Raw genomic sequence first — 16,008 nt, forward strand, 5'->3', positions numbered from 1 at the left:
TAATGTCGAAATTCTTCCCATAAAAGGCAGTATACTTTTCTGGGCTCAGCCATAGCACATGCTTTGGCCAATGGGGTGTTAGCAGATATGATGAAAGCAAGAGCTTGAAATGTGCTTATCTAATGGGGCTTGGCCCTTATACTTCTGTCATCACAATCAGGAGAGTTTTCCCCAGGGTAGCTTCTGCCCTAGGCCTGAGAATAAGCATGTGGAGCAGAAGTGCCCTTCCTGTTTGCAGACCTGGCAACTCCACACACATCACACCCTCTCTGTGGTTGACAGTGCCCTGAGTAATATGATCTAGCAGCATTTTGGCCTCATCCCCTCCACTCTCCCTCTCTCACTGTTCCAGGCCCACAGCGTCATCCCTCTCCCTTGAACACCTACCCCAGGGCTTTTGCACTGGCACATCCTCCCCCATTCTGCCCAGCTGGGCCCTTCTCATCACCCATAAGTCAGTACAATTGTCATCTCCTCAGAGAGGTCCAGGCTGTCAGACCTCATAGTCATCACCAATGCACAATACATTGCTTTTTCTATGCTTAGATAATGTTTAGATACACAAATACTTACCAATGTATTACAATTGTCTACAGCATCCAGTATAATACATGCTGTATAGGTTTGTAGCCTAGGAGCAATGGGCTACACCGTATAGCCTAGGTGTGTAATGGGCTATACCATTTAGGTTTGTATAGTACACTATGTTTGAACAAGGACAAAATTGCCTAATAACACACTTCTCAGACTGTATCCCCATCATTTAGTGATACATGACTGTACATGTATGAATTTTTTCAGCTGCAGATAATAGAAATGTAAGAATAGAAATGATAAAAAGTTTTCAGCTGGATTATAATCTTATTGGACCACCATGATATATGCAGTCTGTCACTGGCCGTAACATTGTTATAATTTTTTTTTTTTTCAGTTCATAGGTTTACAGATCAGGGGAACCACATCCAAAATAGACGTACACCATAAGACAGTGGAATGCAATCCTTATAAATGACTGTATGAGGCTTCTGGGGGTCCTGGGATAAAGATGAGTCTGTTTTGCTGTGGGATGGATGTAAGTAATCATGACTAAGAAGGTGGACTATAGTTGATTGAACTGATTTTTGGTCTCAATGCTTCACACTTCCATGTATCTACCTGCTTTGCCTCGTGACTTTGAAGTTCCTCCCACAAAAGGCAAAGTATGCTCACCTGCTCCTTGATCTTGTGTTTGACTGTGGGACTTGGGTTGGCCAATGAAATGTCTGAAGATGTTACGTAAGCAGGGGCTTCAACTGCTAGCACAGCGAGGCTTGTCCTATTGTGCTTTTGCCATCGTCATAAGATGAGATTCTCCTAGGTAGCTGCTTCTCCCACAGTCTGAGCTCAACAATGAACACACTAGAGCTGCTCCAGCTAACCATACGCCCACAGTCTGAATCAGAGGCTGCCCCACCAACTTGTGAGCAAAATAAATGCTTACTGCTGTATATCACTGAGATTTTGAGCTATGTCAGGAATAACTAATACAGAGGAGAAATCTCAAATTGTCAGTATAAGGCCTGATTTAAAACTTGGTATTCTGGGAACTTGTTTGTTAAGTGCAAAATCCTTCAATAGGCAGCTGTGGATAACAGAATAATCTTTTCCACCCAAAATGAACATTAAAAGTTCATAAAATGTTCCAAAGCACACAAAGAAATCTACATTAAAAAATGCTCTCAAAACTTTAATAGTCAGAATTATTTGCTCCAGATTAAACTGAAATAGGACAATCTACAGAATGAAAATACATGGGCTCAGTGCAGTGGCTCAAGCCTGTAATCCCAGAACTCTGGGAGGCTGCAGCAGAGGGATCACGAGGTCAAGAGTTTGAGACGACCCTGGTCAATGTGGTGAAACCCTGTCTCTACTAAGAATACAAAAATTAGCTGGGTTGGATGGCATGTGCCTGTAATGCCAGCTACTCAGGAGGCTGAGGCAGGAGAATTGCTTGAACCTGGGAGGCAGAGGTTGCAGTGAGCCGAGATCTTGCCACCGCACTCCAGCCTGGGTAACAGGGCAAGACTCCATCTCAGGAAAAAAGAAAAAAAGAATGATAATATATGTTTAGAATCCTCAAAAAGTCAGTTGAAGCAATAATATAATTTTTTTTTGAGATGGAGTCTTGTTCTGTCACCCACACTGGAGGGCAGTGGCACAATCTCAGCTCACTGTAACCTCCGCCTCCCGGGTTCAAGTGATTCTCCTGTCTCAGCCTCGCAAGTAGCTGGGATTACAGGCGCATGCCACCATGCCTGGCTGATTTTTGTATTTTTAGTAGAGAAGGGGTTTCACTATGTTGGCCAGTCTGGTCTCGAAGTCCTGACCTCAGGTGATCAGCCCACCTCAGCCTTCCAAAGTGCTGGGATTACAGGTGGGAGCCATTGTGCTGGGCCACATAAATTTTTAAAAAGAATAAATTATGGAACAAAATCAGGCTTAAATGATCCAAGAATAGGTAGAAATAGTTTATTTAAAATTTGCTGGACATAGTGGTGTGTGCCTGTAGTCCCAGCTGTTTGGGAGGCAGAGGCAGGAGGATGGTGGGAGGCCAGAAGTTTAAGGATGTAGCACTATGATTGGTCCCATCAATAGCCACAGCACTCCAGCCTGGGCAACACAGTGAGACCCTGTCTCTAAAAACACAAACATTTTTAAAAATAAATAAAATAAAAGAGTTCAAAAAGTTAGAACATACAATTTAAAGACGCATTGGACATTCTAGACCTCACACAGTCTCAGAGAGAATTACTATATTTTAAGGCATTACTGAGAAAATAATGTAAAATGCAACAAAGAGACTTTTGAAAATAAGTGAGAAAATAAGCAACACAGACAACAGACAGAGAAGCTCCAACTGTCTAATAAACTTTCAAAAGAAGAAAATAGAGAAAATTACAAAGAAGCAATATTTGAAGAGATAGGAGCAGAGAACTTTCCAAAACTGAAGAATAACCCCTTGGAGTAAAAGTACATTTTGTACCAAGCAGGATATAATACAAACTCATATGTAGACACATAAGAGTAAAACTGCAGGATAAGAAAAATTAAAGTTATCAAAGAGGGAAAAATAATTAACCATAAAGGTATAAAAATTAGACTAATAAGATTTCCAATGAGAAAAATAAGTGACAGGATGCAATGGAATAATCGTTTCAAATTGCTAAGAGAAAGTAACTCCGGATGCAGAATTCTATACTCAGCCAAAAGCTATTATCTAAGAGTGAAAGCAAAGTAGGGGGAGGACTCAAAATGGCACTGTGAGAACAACCCAGGATTGGAGCTCTCGTTGAATCTGCAAACGGTGAGTCTGAGCTGCATTTCCAGACTGATCTTTGTTGCCCACAGAACGGGGAAACTCCCAAGTATAAAAAAGACACGGGACGCCAGGCAGTAGGTCTGCCTGGTGAAGCCGGCAGCCGGGGCGGCGGCGGCCGGCCCTACCCAGCAATCCCCACAGGGCGCGCTTGTCCCGGTGCCCTGTTGAACCGGCAACCTGAGACTTGAGAGGGCTGGACTTGAGACTGAACGAGACTTGGTCAGCCCAGGGGATTGCAGGGACAGATCGTTTGGGATACCCAGTGGGACGAACAAAACCGCGATTTCAAACTATCCGGAGCAGACGGTCCGAGAAGCTCTGTGGGGGAGGGGCGTCCACCACTACCGAGGCAACCCGCCCCAACTGAGATACACGCCCACTGCTGACGCAGCCAGCCATTGCCGAGGCAACCCGTCCCTACTGAGATACACGCCCACTGCTGACGCAGCCAGCCGTTGCCAAGGCAACCCGTCCCTACTGAGATACACGCCCACTGCTGACGCAGCCTGCCTTTGCTGAGGCAACACACTACAATGAAGAGACTCCGCCACAGGGCGTGGCGGAGACCACAGCAGAGCCTGCAGGAACAGGGCAAATCACGGAGCCTCGACAGCCAAACAGTGGCTAGTCTGCCTTCTAGCTGGGCAGGACACCTAATCAGACATTGAAAAATAAAGCCCGAACCCCCCAACACAGAGCATTTGAGAAAAAAAGGTTTTTTTTTAATGAGCTCTGTTGCAGCAGAATCAAACATAGCAGCCTAACAGCCCTGAATGAACAACAGAGCTCACAGCTCAGCAATTGAGCTCCAAAAAAGTACACAGACTGTCTCCTCAGGCAGCTCCCTGACCCCTCTATATCCAAAAGACTAACATTTGGCAGGCATCATCCTGGGACAAAGATAGCAGAAAAAGAAACGGGTAGCATCCCTCACTGTGCCACAGCTGCTAGAGGTGCACCCCAGATAAGCAGGGCCTGGAGTGGACCTCAGCAGTCGTACAGCGAAGGGGCTAGGCTGGTAGAAGGAAAACCAAGTAACAGAAATACTTCATCATCAACAATCTGGGTGTCCACTCAGAGACCCAATCGAAAAGTCAGCAACTACGCAGACAACAAGCGGATAAACCCACAAAGATGGGAAGAAACCAGCGGAAAAAGGAGGAAAACACCCGAAACCAGAACACCTCGCCTCCTAGAAAGGACCAAAACTCCTCACCAGCAAGGGAGCAAAGCTGGATGGAGAATGACTGTGACGAAATGACGGAAATAGACTTCAGAAGGTGGATAATGAGAAACTTTTGTGAGCTAAAAGAACATGTATTAAATCAATGCAAAGAAACTAAGGAACTTAAAAAAAGATATGAGGAAATGATAACAAGAATGGATAACTTAGAGAGGAATATCAATGAATTAAAGGAGCTGAAAAACACAATACGAGAACTTCACGAAGCATGCACAAGTTTCAATAGCCGAATTGACCAAGCAGAAGAAAGAATATCTGAAGTCGAAGACCAACTCAATGAAATAAAACGAGAAACCAAGATTAGAGAAAAAAGCACAAAAAGGAATGAACCAAGTCTCCACGAAATGTGGGACTATATGAAAAGACCTAACCTACGTTTGATAGGTGTACCAGAAGGGGAGGAAGAGAATGAATCCAAGCTGGAAAATACTCTTCAGGACATCATCCAGGAAAACTTCCCCCACCTAGCAAGACAAGCCAACACTCAAATGCAGGAAATACAGAGAACACCACAAAGATATTCCGCAAGAAGAGCAACCCCAAGGCACATAATCGTCAGATTCAACAAGGTTGAAATAAAGGAGAAAATACTAAGGGCAGCCAGAGAGAAAGGTCGAGTTACCCACAAAGGGAAGCCCATCAGACTCACAGCAGATCTCTCGGCAGAAACACTACAAGCCAGAAGAGAGTGGGGGCCAATATTCAACATTCTTAAAGAAAAGAACTTTCAACCCAGAATTTCATATCCAGCCAAACTGAGCTTCAGAAGTGAAGGAAAAATAAAATCCTTTGCGAACAAGCAAGTACTCAGAGATTTTGTCACCACCAGGACTGCTTTACAAGAGCTCCTAAAAGAGGCACTACACATAGAAAGGAACAACCAGTACAAGCCATTCCAAAATCACACTAAAAGTTAAAAAGCATCAACATAATGAAGAATCTACAACAACTAATGGGCAAAACAGCCACTTAGCATCAAAATGGCAGTATCAGATTCACACATAACAATATTAACCCTAAATGTAAATGGACTAAATGCACCAATCAAAAGACACAGACTGGCAAACTGGATAAAAATCCAAAACCCATCAGTGTGCTGTATCCAGGAAACCCATCTCACATGCAAGGATACACAAAGGCTCAAAATAAAGGGATGGAGGAAGATTTACCAAGCAAATGGAGAGCAAAAAAAAAAAGCAGGAGTTGCAATACTCGTCTCTGATAAAATAGACTTTAAAGCAACAAAGATCAAAAGAGACAAAGAAGGCCATTACATACTGGTAAAAGGATCGATAAAACAAGAAGAGCTAATGATCCTAAACATATATGGACCCAATGCAGGAGCACCCAGATACATAAGGCAAGTTCTTAATGACTTACAAAGAGTCTTAGACTCCCACACAATAATAGTGGGAGACGTTAACACTCCACTGTCAATACTAGACAGATCAACCAGACAGAAAATCAACAAGGATATCCAGGGCTTGAACTCAGACCTGGAGCAAGCAAACCTGATAGACATTTACAGAACTCTCCACCCAAAATCCACAGAATACACATTCTTCTCAGCACCACATCATACCTACTCTAAAATTGACCACATAATTGGAAGTAAAGCACTGCTCAACAAATGCAAAACAACTGAAATCATAACAAACAGCCTCTCAGACCATAGTGCAATCAAGTTAGAACTCAGAATACAGAAACCAACCCAAAACTGCACAGCTTCATGGAAACTGAACAACTGGCTCTTGAACGTTGACTGGGTAAACAATGAAATGAAGTCAGAAATAAAGAAGTTCTTCGAAACCAATGAGAACGAAGACACAACATGCCAGAACCTCTGGGACACATTTAAAGCAGTCTCTAGAGGAAAGTATATAGCAATAAGTGCCCATATGAGGAGAATGGAGAGATCCAAAATTGACACCCTATCGTCAAAATTGAAAGAGCTAGAGGAGCAAGATCAAAAAAACTCAAAACCCAGCAGAAGACAAGAAATAACTAAGATTAGAGCTGAACTGAAGGAGATTGAGATACGAAAAACTCTTCAAAAAATCAATAAATCCAAGAGCTGGTTTTTTTAAAAGATCAACAAAATAGACAGACCACTAGCCAGATTGATTAAAAAGAAAAGATAGAACAACCAAATAGATGCAATAAAAAATGATAAAGGGGAAATCACCACAGACTCCACAGAAATTCAAACCATCATCAGAGAATATTACAAACAACTCTATGCACATAAACTAGTAAACCTGGAAGAAATGGATAAATTCCTGGACTCCTGTGTCCTCCCAAGCCTAAACCAGGAGGAAGCTGAAACTATGAATAGACCAATAACAAGGGCAGAAGTCGAGGCAGCAATTAAGAGCCTACCACACAAAAAAAGCCCAGGTCCAGACGGGTTCACAGCCGAATTCTACCAGACACACAAAGAGGAGCTGGTACCATTCCTTCTAAAACTATTTCAAACAATCCAAAAAGAGGGAATCCTTCCCAAATCATTTTACGAGACCAACATCATCCTGATACCAAAACCCGGCAGAGACCCAACAAGAAAAGAAAACTTCAGGCCAATATCCATGATGAACATAGATGCAAAAATCTTCAATAAAATATTGGCAAGCCGAATGCAACAGCAAATCAAAAAACTTATTCACCATGATCAAGTAGGATTCATCCCGGGGATGCAAGGCTGGTTCAACATACGCAAGTCTATCAACGTAATTCACCACATAAACAGAACCAAAAACAAAAACCACATGATTATCTCAATTGATGCAGAGAAGGCATTTGACAAAATTCAACAGCCCTTTATGCTAAAAACCCTCAATAAACTCGGTATCGATGGAACGTATCTCAAAGTAATAAAAGCTATTTATGACAGACCAACAGCCAATATCATACTGAATGGGCAAAAACTGGAAGCATTCCCTTTGAAATCTGGCACTAGACAAGGATGCCCTCTTTCACCACTCCTATTCAATATAGTTCTGGAAGTTCTAGCCAGAGCAATCAGGCAAGAAAAAGAAATAAAGGGTATTCACATAGGAAAGGTGGAAGCCAAATTGTCTCTATTTGCAGACGACATGATAGTATACCTAGAAGACCCCATTACCTCAGCCCAAAAACTCCTGAAACTAATAAGCAACTTCAGCAAAGTCTCAGGATATAAAATCAATGTGCAAAAATCACAAGCATTCGTCTACACCAATAACAGACTTAAAGAAAGCCAAATCAAGAACGAACTGCCATTCACAATTGCTACAAAAAGAATAAAATACCTTGGAATACAACTCACAAGGAACATAAGGGACCTCTTCAAGGAGAACTACAAACCACTGCTCAATGAAATCAGAGAGGACACAAACAGATGGAGAAACATTCCATGTTCATGGTTAGGAAGAATTAATATCGTGAAAATGGCTATACTGCCCAAAGTAATTAACAGAATCAACGCTATCCCCATCAAGCTACCATTGACTTTCTTCACAGAACTGGAAAAAACCACCATGAACTTCATATAGAACCAAAAGAGAGCCCGCATAGCCAAGTCAATTCTAAGCAAAAAGAACACAGCGGGGGGCATCACACTACCGGATTTCAAACTATACTACAAGGCTACAGTAATCAAAACAGCATGGTACTGGTACCAAAACAGAAATATAGACCAATGGAACAAAACAGAGGCACCGGAGGCAACACAACATATCTACAACTATACAATCTTTGATAAACCTGACAAAAACAAGCAAGGGGGAAAGGATTCCATGTTTAACAAATGGTGTTGGGAAAACTGGCTAGCCATGTGCAGAAAGCAGAAACTGGACCCCTTCCTGACACCTTACACTAAAATTAACTCCAGATGGATTAAAGACTTAAACATAAGACCTGGCACCATAAAAACCCTAGAAGGAAATCTATGCAAAACTATCCAGGACATAGGAGTAGGCAAGGACTTTATGAACAAAACACCAAAAGCATTGGCAACAAAAGCCAAAATAGACAAATGGGACCTAATGAAACTCCACAGCTTCTGCACGGCAAAAGAAACAGTCACTAGAGTGGATCGGCAACCAACAGAATGGGAAAAAATTTTTGCAGTTTACCCATCTGACAAAGGGCTGATATCGAGAATTTACAAAGAACTCAAACGGATTTACAGGAAAAAACAAACAAGCCCATTCAAAAGTGGGCAAAGGATATGAACAGACACTTTATGAAAGAAGACATATATGAGGCCAACAGTCATATGAAAAAATGCTCATCGTCACTGGTCATCAGAGAGATGCAAATCAAAACCACATTGAGATAGCATCTCACGCCAGTTAGAATGGCGATCATTAAAAAATCTGGAGACAACAGATGCTGGAGAGGATGTGGAGAAAAAGGAACACTTTTACACTGTTGGTGGGAGTGTAAATTAGTTCAACCATTGTGGAAGACAGTGTGGCGATTCCTCAAGGCCTTAGAAATAGAAATTCCATTTGACCCAGCAATCCCATTACTGGGTATATATCCAAAAGACTATACATCGTTCTACTATAAGGACACATGTACACGAATGTTCATTGCAGCACTGTTTACAATAGCAAAGACCTGGAATCAACCCAAATGCCCATTGATAATAGACTGGATTGGAAAAATGTGGCACATATACACCATGGAATATTATGCAGCAATCAGAAATGATGAGTTTGTGTCGTTTGTAGGGACATGGATGAATCTGGAGAACGTCATCCTCAGCAAACTGACACAAGAACAGAAAATGAAACACCGCATATTCTCACTCATAGGTGGGTGATGAAAAATGAGAACTCATGGACACAGAAAGGGGAGTACTAAACACTGGGGTCTATTGGGGGGAAAAGGGGAGGGCCAGTGGGAGGGGGAGGTGGGGAGGGATAGCCTGGGGAGAAATGCCAAATGTGGGTGAAGGGGAGAAGGAAAGAAAAGCACACTGCCATGTGTGTTCCTACGCAACTGTCTTACATGCTCTGCTCATGTACCACAAAACCTAAAATCCAATAAAAAATTAAAAAAAAAAAAAAGAAAGCAAAGTAAAGGCATTTGCAAACAAAATGAACAAAACTCCAGTGACATCTCACTGAAATAACCACTACAGATTTCAAGAGGAAAAGTGAATGTAAGGGCAAGAAGTTAGATGCAAAATACAATGGTGATTTTTACGTATGTGAACTGAATACCAATAAAATTGTTTTGTGTAAGAAGAAACAATGGGGCCGGGCGTGGTGGCTCAAGCCTGTAATCCCAGCACTTTGGGAGGCCGAGGCGGGTGGATCACAAGGTCAACAGATCGAGACCATCTTGGTCAACATGGTGAAACCCCGTCTCTACTAAAATTACAAAAAATTAGCTGGGCACGGTGGTGCATGCCTGTAATCCCAGCTGCTCGGGAGGCTGAGGAAGGAGAATTGCCTAAACCCAGGAGGTGGAGATTGCGGTGAGCCGAGATCGCGCCATTGCACTCCAGCCTGGGTAACAAGAGCGAAACTCCGTCTCAAAAAAAAAAAAAAAAAAAAAAAAGAAGAAACAATGATGGGCATAAAATTGTCATGTTTGAATACTGATTTTTTAAAAAATGTATTTTATGATAAAAATGTTGATACTGAATTTCCAGACAACGATAAAAGGAAATGTAGGAATCAGTTAATGAGTAAACAAAATAACATCCTTTTCTTGTTTGGAAGAAAGTTGTTTCAAGTAAGGAGAACATTAAAGTGGGGGGATAATAGAAAACCTTATCAACCTGGCAGAAGACCAAAACTGAAGAAGCAAATATAAATAATGATAAACACATAAAATAAAATGGTAAAAAATAAATGCTAGAGCTAGGCATGATAGGCCAGGCACGGTGGCTCACGCCTGTAATCCCAACACGTTGGGAGGCCGAGGTGGGCAGATCACTTGAGGTCAGGAGTTCAAGACCAGCCTGACCACCATAGTGAAACTCCGTCTCTACTAAAAATACAGGAATGGTGGTACACACCTGTATGCCCAGCTACTTGGGAGGCTGAGGCAGGAAAATTGCTTGAAACCAGGAGGCGGAGGTTGCAGTGAGCCGAGATTGTGCCATTTCACTCTTGTTCCCACGTGTGCAACAAGAGTGAAATTCTGTCTTAAAAATCAAACAACAACAAAAAATAGCTAGGCTCGATGGCACACACTGGAAGTCCCAGCTATTCTGGAGGATGAGGCAGGAGGATCACTTTTGAGTCCAGGAGTCCAAGACCAGCCTGGGCAACACAGCAAGACCACACTTCTAAATGAATGAATAAGTAAATAAGTAAATCTAAATGTCATTAATCACAATGAATGTAAATGGGTTAAACTGATCTAATGAATGACAGACTATCAGATTTCACAAAAAGCAAAATCTAGTCACATGTTGCTTGTAAGAGATACATCCAAAGTAAAATGTCACAGAAATTTTGAAATAAAGGAATAAAAATGCACTACACAGGGTTCTGATTCTGAAAATGAGAGAGGAGCTTTTATCAGACTATATGTTCTATAATAATTATAAACTCTGGGGAACATATATATATTCAATTAGTTCATATATATGTGAACTAATTGGTAATTGACATATATATGAACTAATTGAAGGTACTTGTAGAATCAAAAGCAGGCAGAAACCAAGGGGAGTAAACATTGAAAGAAGAGAATCACACTGTGTGAGATTCATGTTTATGAAACTTGACCTCAGCATAGTGATGCTAGAACTCAAGCAGAAAAGTGCAGTCTTACTGGCTTGAGTCAGTGGGCATGAACTGGGGATGCCTAAGCAATATGAGAGCAAGGGAGCATCCCCTAAAAGGGATAGAGCCAAAAACAAGGAGTCCCAACATCTATGATAAACCTCACTCAATTTTTTTGGCTGACTCTTTGGCTGTGCATGTGCAAAGGAGACTACCAGAGGTGGTGGTGATGGAAAATAATAACTGGAAAGCTGAAAACTCCAACAGAAATCCAGTGGCTGCCAACTGCAGAAGAGGAAATGGGGGTCCAAACAAGCTAAGCACCTGCTAGAATAGAAATAAAGACTCTTCATAAAAAGGTAATAGAATCTAGTCAAAACAATGTTTGATTCCCAATGTTTTATAAATGATAAAGCTAAACATGTGAATGACTAATGCTACAACTGCTATTTTTACAATAGACTACTCTTCAGCCATGAAAAGGAATGAACCACTGATATGCACGACAGCATGTATGAATTTCAAAGACCTCATACTGAGTGAAAGCAGATAAACACAAATGAGTACACAGTCAGCTTTCCGTATCCTTGGGTTCTACATCTGTGGATTCAACCAGCCTAGTTTGAAAATATGTGAAAAAAAAAATGGATGGTTGTGCCTGCATTGAACACATACAGACTTTTTTCCTGTCATTATTTCCTTAGCAATACAGTATAACAACTGCTTACAAAGCATTTACATTTTACTAGGTATTGTAAGTAATCTACAGATAAAGCAAACAAGAAAATGTGCATAAATTATATGCAAATGCTATACCATTTTATTTTTATTTCCTTTCGAGACAGGGTCTTGCTCTGTTACCCAGGCTGGAGTGCAGTGGCACAATCTCTGCCCCCCTAGGCTCAAGTGATCTTCTCACCTCAGTCCCCCAAGTAGCTGGGACTACAGGTATGAGCCACCATGCCAGGCTAATTTTCTTTTTCTTTTTTTTGGTAGAGATGGGGTTTAACCATATTGCTTAGGCTGGTCTCAAACTCCTGAGGTCAAGCAATCCACCCACCTCGGACTCCTAAAACGCTGGAGTTACAGGCATGAGTCACTGTACCTGGCCTACAATCATTTTATATGACTTATCCATTTGAGCATCAGTGGATTTTGGTATCTGCAGGGAGGTCCTGAGAACATTCCTTTGCAATTACCAAGGGACAACTGTATATGGTATGATTCCATGTAGATGATGCTCTAGAAAATGTAACACTATCTAGTGTGAATGAAATCAGAAAAAGGAGATTCTTGTGAGATTGATGGGAAAGGGGCATGAGGGAACTTGCTGCCCCAATAAAAATTATCTATATCTTGAAGGGATGCGATTGTCAAGAACTGTGAAGGGTCTGAAATGTTATCCCACTTGCAAGATAAGAAGCCTGCCACCGTCTCCTGCATCAGAGACAAAGGATTTCATTATCCACAACACAGTAAGCGGCTTGAGCTGCATGTCTGCCTTGGCTCCTGTCACCCCCCAGGTCTTACAGGGGTAATGCAGAGAGGCCCGAGTGGATGCCATGCATGCAGCACTGTGTGCTAGAATGGAAGAACACCGAGCTTAAGGAGCCTCAGTCTTTCACCAAGAGCTGTAAGTCTGCTGGCCCTTTGCCCTGGAAGGAAACATCATCTTAATTTTACTGGATAGAACTTGTCTTTTGCTTCAGAGGGAGAAACTATCTGTCTTCTGAGACTGTTTACTTTATAAAATCATTAAAAAAGATAGTGCCTCTGCTTACAAGACAAACAGAAACACAACAGACCCATGGGAATATTCTCCAAAAGTCAGTATGAGAGTGTTTGCATTAATCAAGAATTCTCAAATCTTACGCTTAAGCAGTGTAGATGACACTGTAATCTTTATCTCCAATAACACAACAATAAAACCCTTTAAAACAAACCCAAAATCAGAATTAGGTGTGGACAAATTAAGGATGACAGAAAAGGGGATTCCTCTGTTCTTGTGAATCCTCTAAAATTGATATGTTTGGGAGAAGTCAGCCTGCTTTACTCAAGTGGCAGCTGACCTCACTGTAAACTATTTCTTCAAACTACATTATAAAGTTATAATAGCATATAATAATTTTATAAGCTATTATATAAGGCAAATAAGTCATCTTTTTTTCTTTCTCTTCACTATTATGTCCTTGGCAGCTAGTACATACATGTTCAAATATATTATTGTTGAATTAACTTGTACAACCAAGGTGAAAAAGGAACCAACACTTTGACCCCAAAGTCACTAAGTCACCTCTTAATCCTGCCATCTGTAATCCTTTCTCCTGCTTTCACATCCTCTCATCACAGTTATACTTTTCTTATCTTTTCCTGCCACCTCATTCTTTCAAGGAGTCATAAAATGGAATAAAAATGTTTTCACAATTACATGGTCTATTTATAACATAAAGATTTTATATTTCTTTCTTAAAAAACAAACAAACCCAGAACAATGGTTGAATTAAATAGCATGTAAACTTAAAATTAAACAAGAGACCTCAAAAACTTGGGTAAAAACTCATAACTGTTCCTCTCCACAGAAATCTTCAGTAAAAGGCAAAAGATTTATATGATCTGAAGATAAACCAGAGTATCACAACGTGGGAACTTAAGTGAGGCCATGGAGTCATATTTGTTGAGCATTAATCCCAGCTCCACTGGCTATGTGTCCTGTCAGAAGCCATTTAACCTTCCTGTGCCTCACAGTATTAATTTCACAGAACTGTTAGATTGCTAAATGGGAAAATATCTCACAATACTTGGAACAGTAGTGATATAGTAAGAGTTTAACAAGTGTCATTTATTATTCAAAAAATCATCTGGATTTGTATTTGGACTGTGGACTAGGCACTAGTAGAATTGTAGAAAACAAAAACACAACATTAAAATAAAAATTAGCATAATCTTTAAAAATAAGCCTAAGTAAAACTTCAATTTGAAAATGTAGTACCTAAATAATTATTGCAATATCTATAGAGAATACACATTTGTTTACAGAATCTCTGCAGAAGACACACATAGGAATCCTTTATGTTGTAATCCAAATGGATAAAAATTGATTTTGTGCCTATTATATGTAAGGTGCATAGCTGTGTTTGAGGTTACAAAAATAAAACACAGGCTTTGCTCATAAAAACCACAATTTAGTAGGGCATACAGGACAATTTTTAGATTTTTTTTAAAGTGCAAATGTTCACCAAGGAAAAATGAAAAATAGTGAAAAGCAAATATGCCCATAAGGCTCTTTCTTTTTCTTTTCTTTCTTTCTTTCTTTCTTTTTTTTTTTTTTTTGAGAGGGAGTTTTGCTCTTGCTGCCCAGGCTGTAGTGCACTGGCATGATCTTGGCTCACTTCCCAAGTTCAAGCAATTCTCCTGCCTCAGCTTCCTGAGCAGCTGGGATTACCACCTGCACCACCATGTCTGGCTAATTTTGTATTTTTTGTAGAGATGGGATTTCTCCAGGTTGGTCAGGCTGGTCTCAAACTCCCGACATCAGGTGATCCGCCAAGACTCCCAAGTGCTGGGATTACAGGCATGAGCCAGTGCCTCAGCCTCCCAAAGTGCTGGGATTACAGGCATGAGCCACCGTGCCCAGGCTGCTCTTTCAAATCCATTCTAGCTTTAAAAAAAAAAATCATTAACCACATTATATGCAATTTTGTATTCTGTTTGCTTTCTCTAAATAGTAAGCATTATTTCCATTCTATCCCATAGTTTTGGAAGAATTTGGTGTTACATAATATTCGATTAGTGTGTGCATGTGGTAGCATCTGTAATCTTCATTATGACCATTGATATTTAGTGTAGTGGTTAAGAGACTGGGCATCAATTTTAAGTCTGCCTGTATCTGAAGCCCAGCTTCCCCATTTGCTGGCTGTTTCTTGGGCAAGTCACTTTATTTTCTGAATGTACTTCAGCTTCCTGTTGATAAAACAGGAAAAATAGTACTAACATCATAGAGTTCTGAGATATATGTAAAGTCACTTGCCCAGTGCCTGGCAATAAATGTAGCAAATAAGCAGTTTTAGACATTGTGTTTGCCTTACCAACATGCTTTCCATACCTTCTCCATTATACTGCAGTCATGAGGTTGGGAACAAGGCTAGATACTGATTCATTTCAACAACTCAGGCTAGTCCCATCCTTCCAGCTAGTGATAGTTTCAAACTAATCATGCATAATCCAAGGAATCCATGATAGTCATATGATAACAAATGAACAACCAATTTGGGCAAACAGACCTCATTGTGACTATACTGAGATGTGTATTATAATTTGAGAGCAGCCTGAGCAATAAAGTGAGACCTTGTCCCCCCCCCCAAAAAAGTGTATTGACAGTTTTTCCTCCCTCAGTGGGAACTGCTCTTTCATCAAAAGATAAGCCCTACTTGGTAATGGTAAGTTGTTCTTTGAACACATGATTTATAGTTCTAATATTTTATTTAGGTTTGTTTGCATCCATATTCATAGGTAAAATAACAATCTATAACTTTGATTTTTGTCTTTTCAAAGTTTTGGTGTCAGGGTAACAATAACTGTACAAAATTTAATGTGGTATACACTCATCTTTTTCTGTCTGCAAGAGAAAACTGATATACCTTGGAAGTAATGTGTTTCTTAAAAGTTTGGGAGAATGAATAAGT

General features: G+C 40.6%; 1 non-coding gene across 1 annotated transcript; it reads right to left on the bottom strand.

Moving 5' to 3' along the window:
* Positions 1 to 13,840: 13,840 nt before the first annotated feature.
* LOC118154848 (U5 spliceosomal RNA) lies at positions 13,841 to 13,959 on the bottom strand. The gene has a single exon (XR_004745101.2). It is a non-coding gene; the product is annotated as a U5 spliceosomal RNA (small nuclear RNA).
* Between the last annotated feature and the right edge of the window lie 2,049 nt (positions 13,960 to 16,008).

This window comes from Callithrix jacchus, chromosome 6 (assembly GCF_049354715.1).
Source record: "Callithrix jacchus isolate 240 chromosome 6, calJac240_pri, whole genome shotgun sequence".
NCBI lineage: Eukaryota > Metazoa > Chordata > Mammalia > Primates > Cebidae > Callithrix > Callithrix jacchus.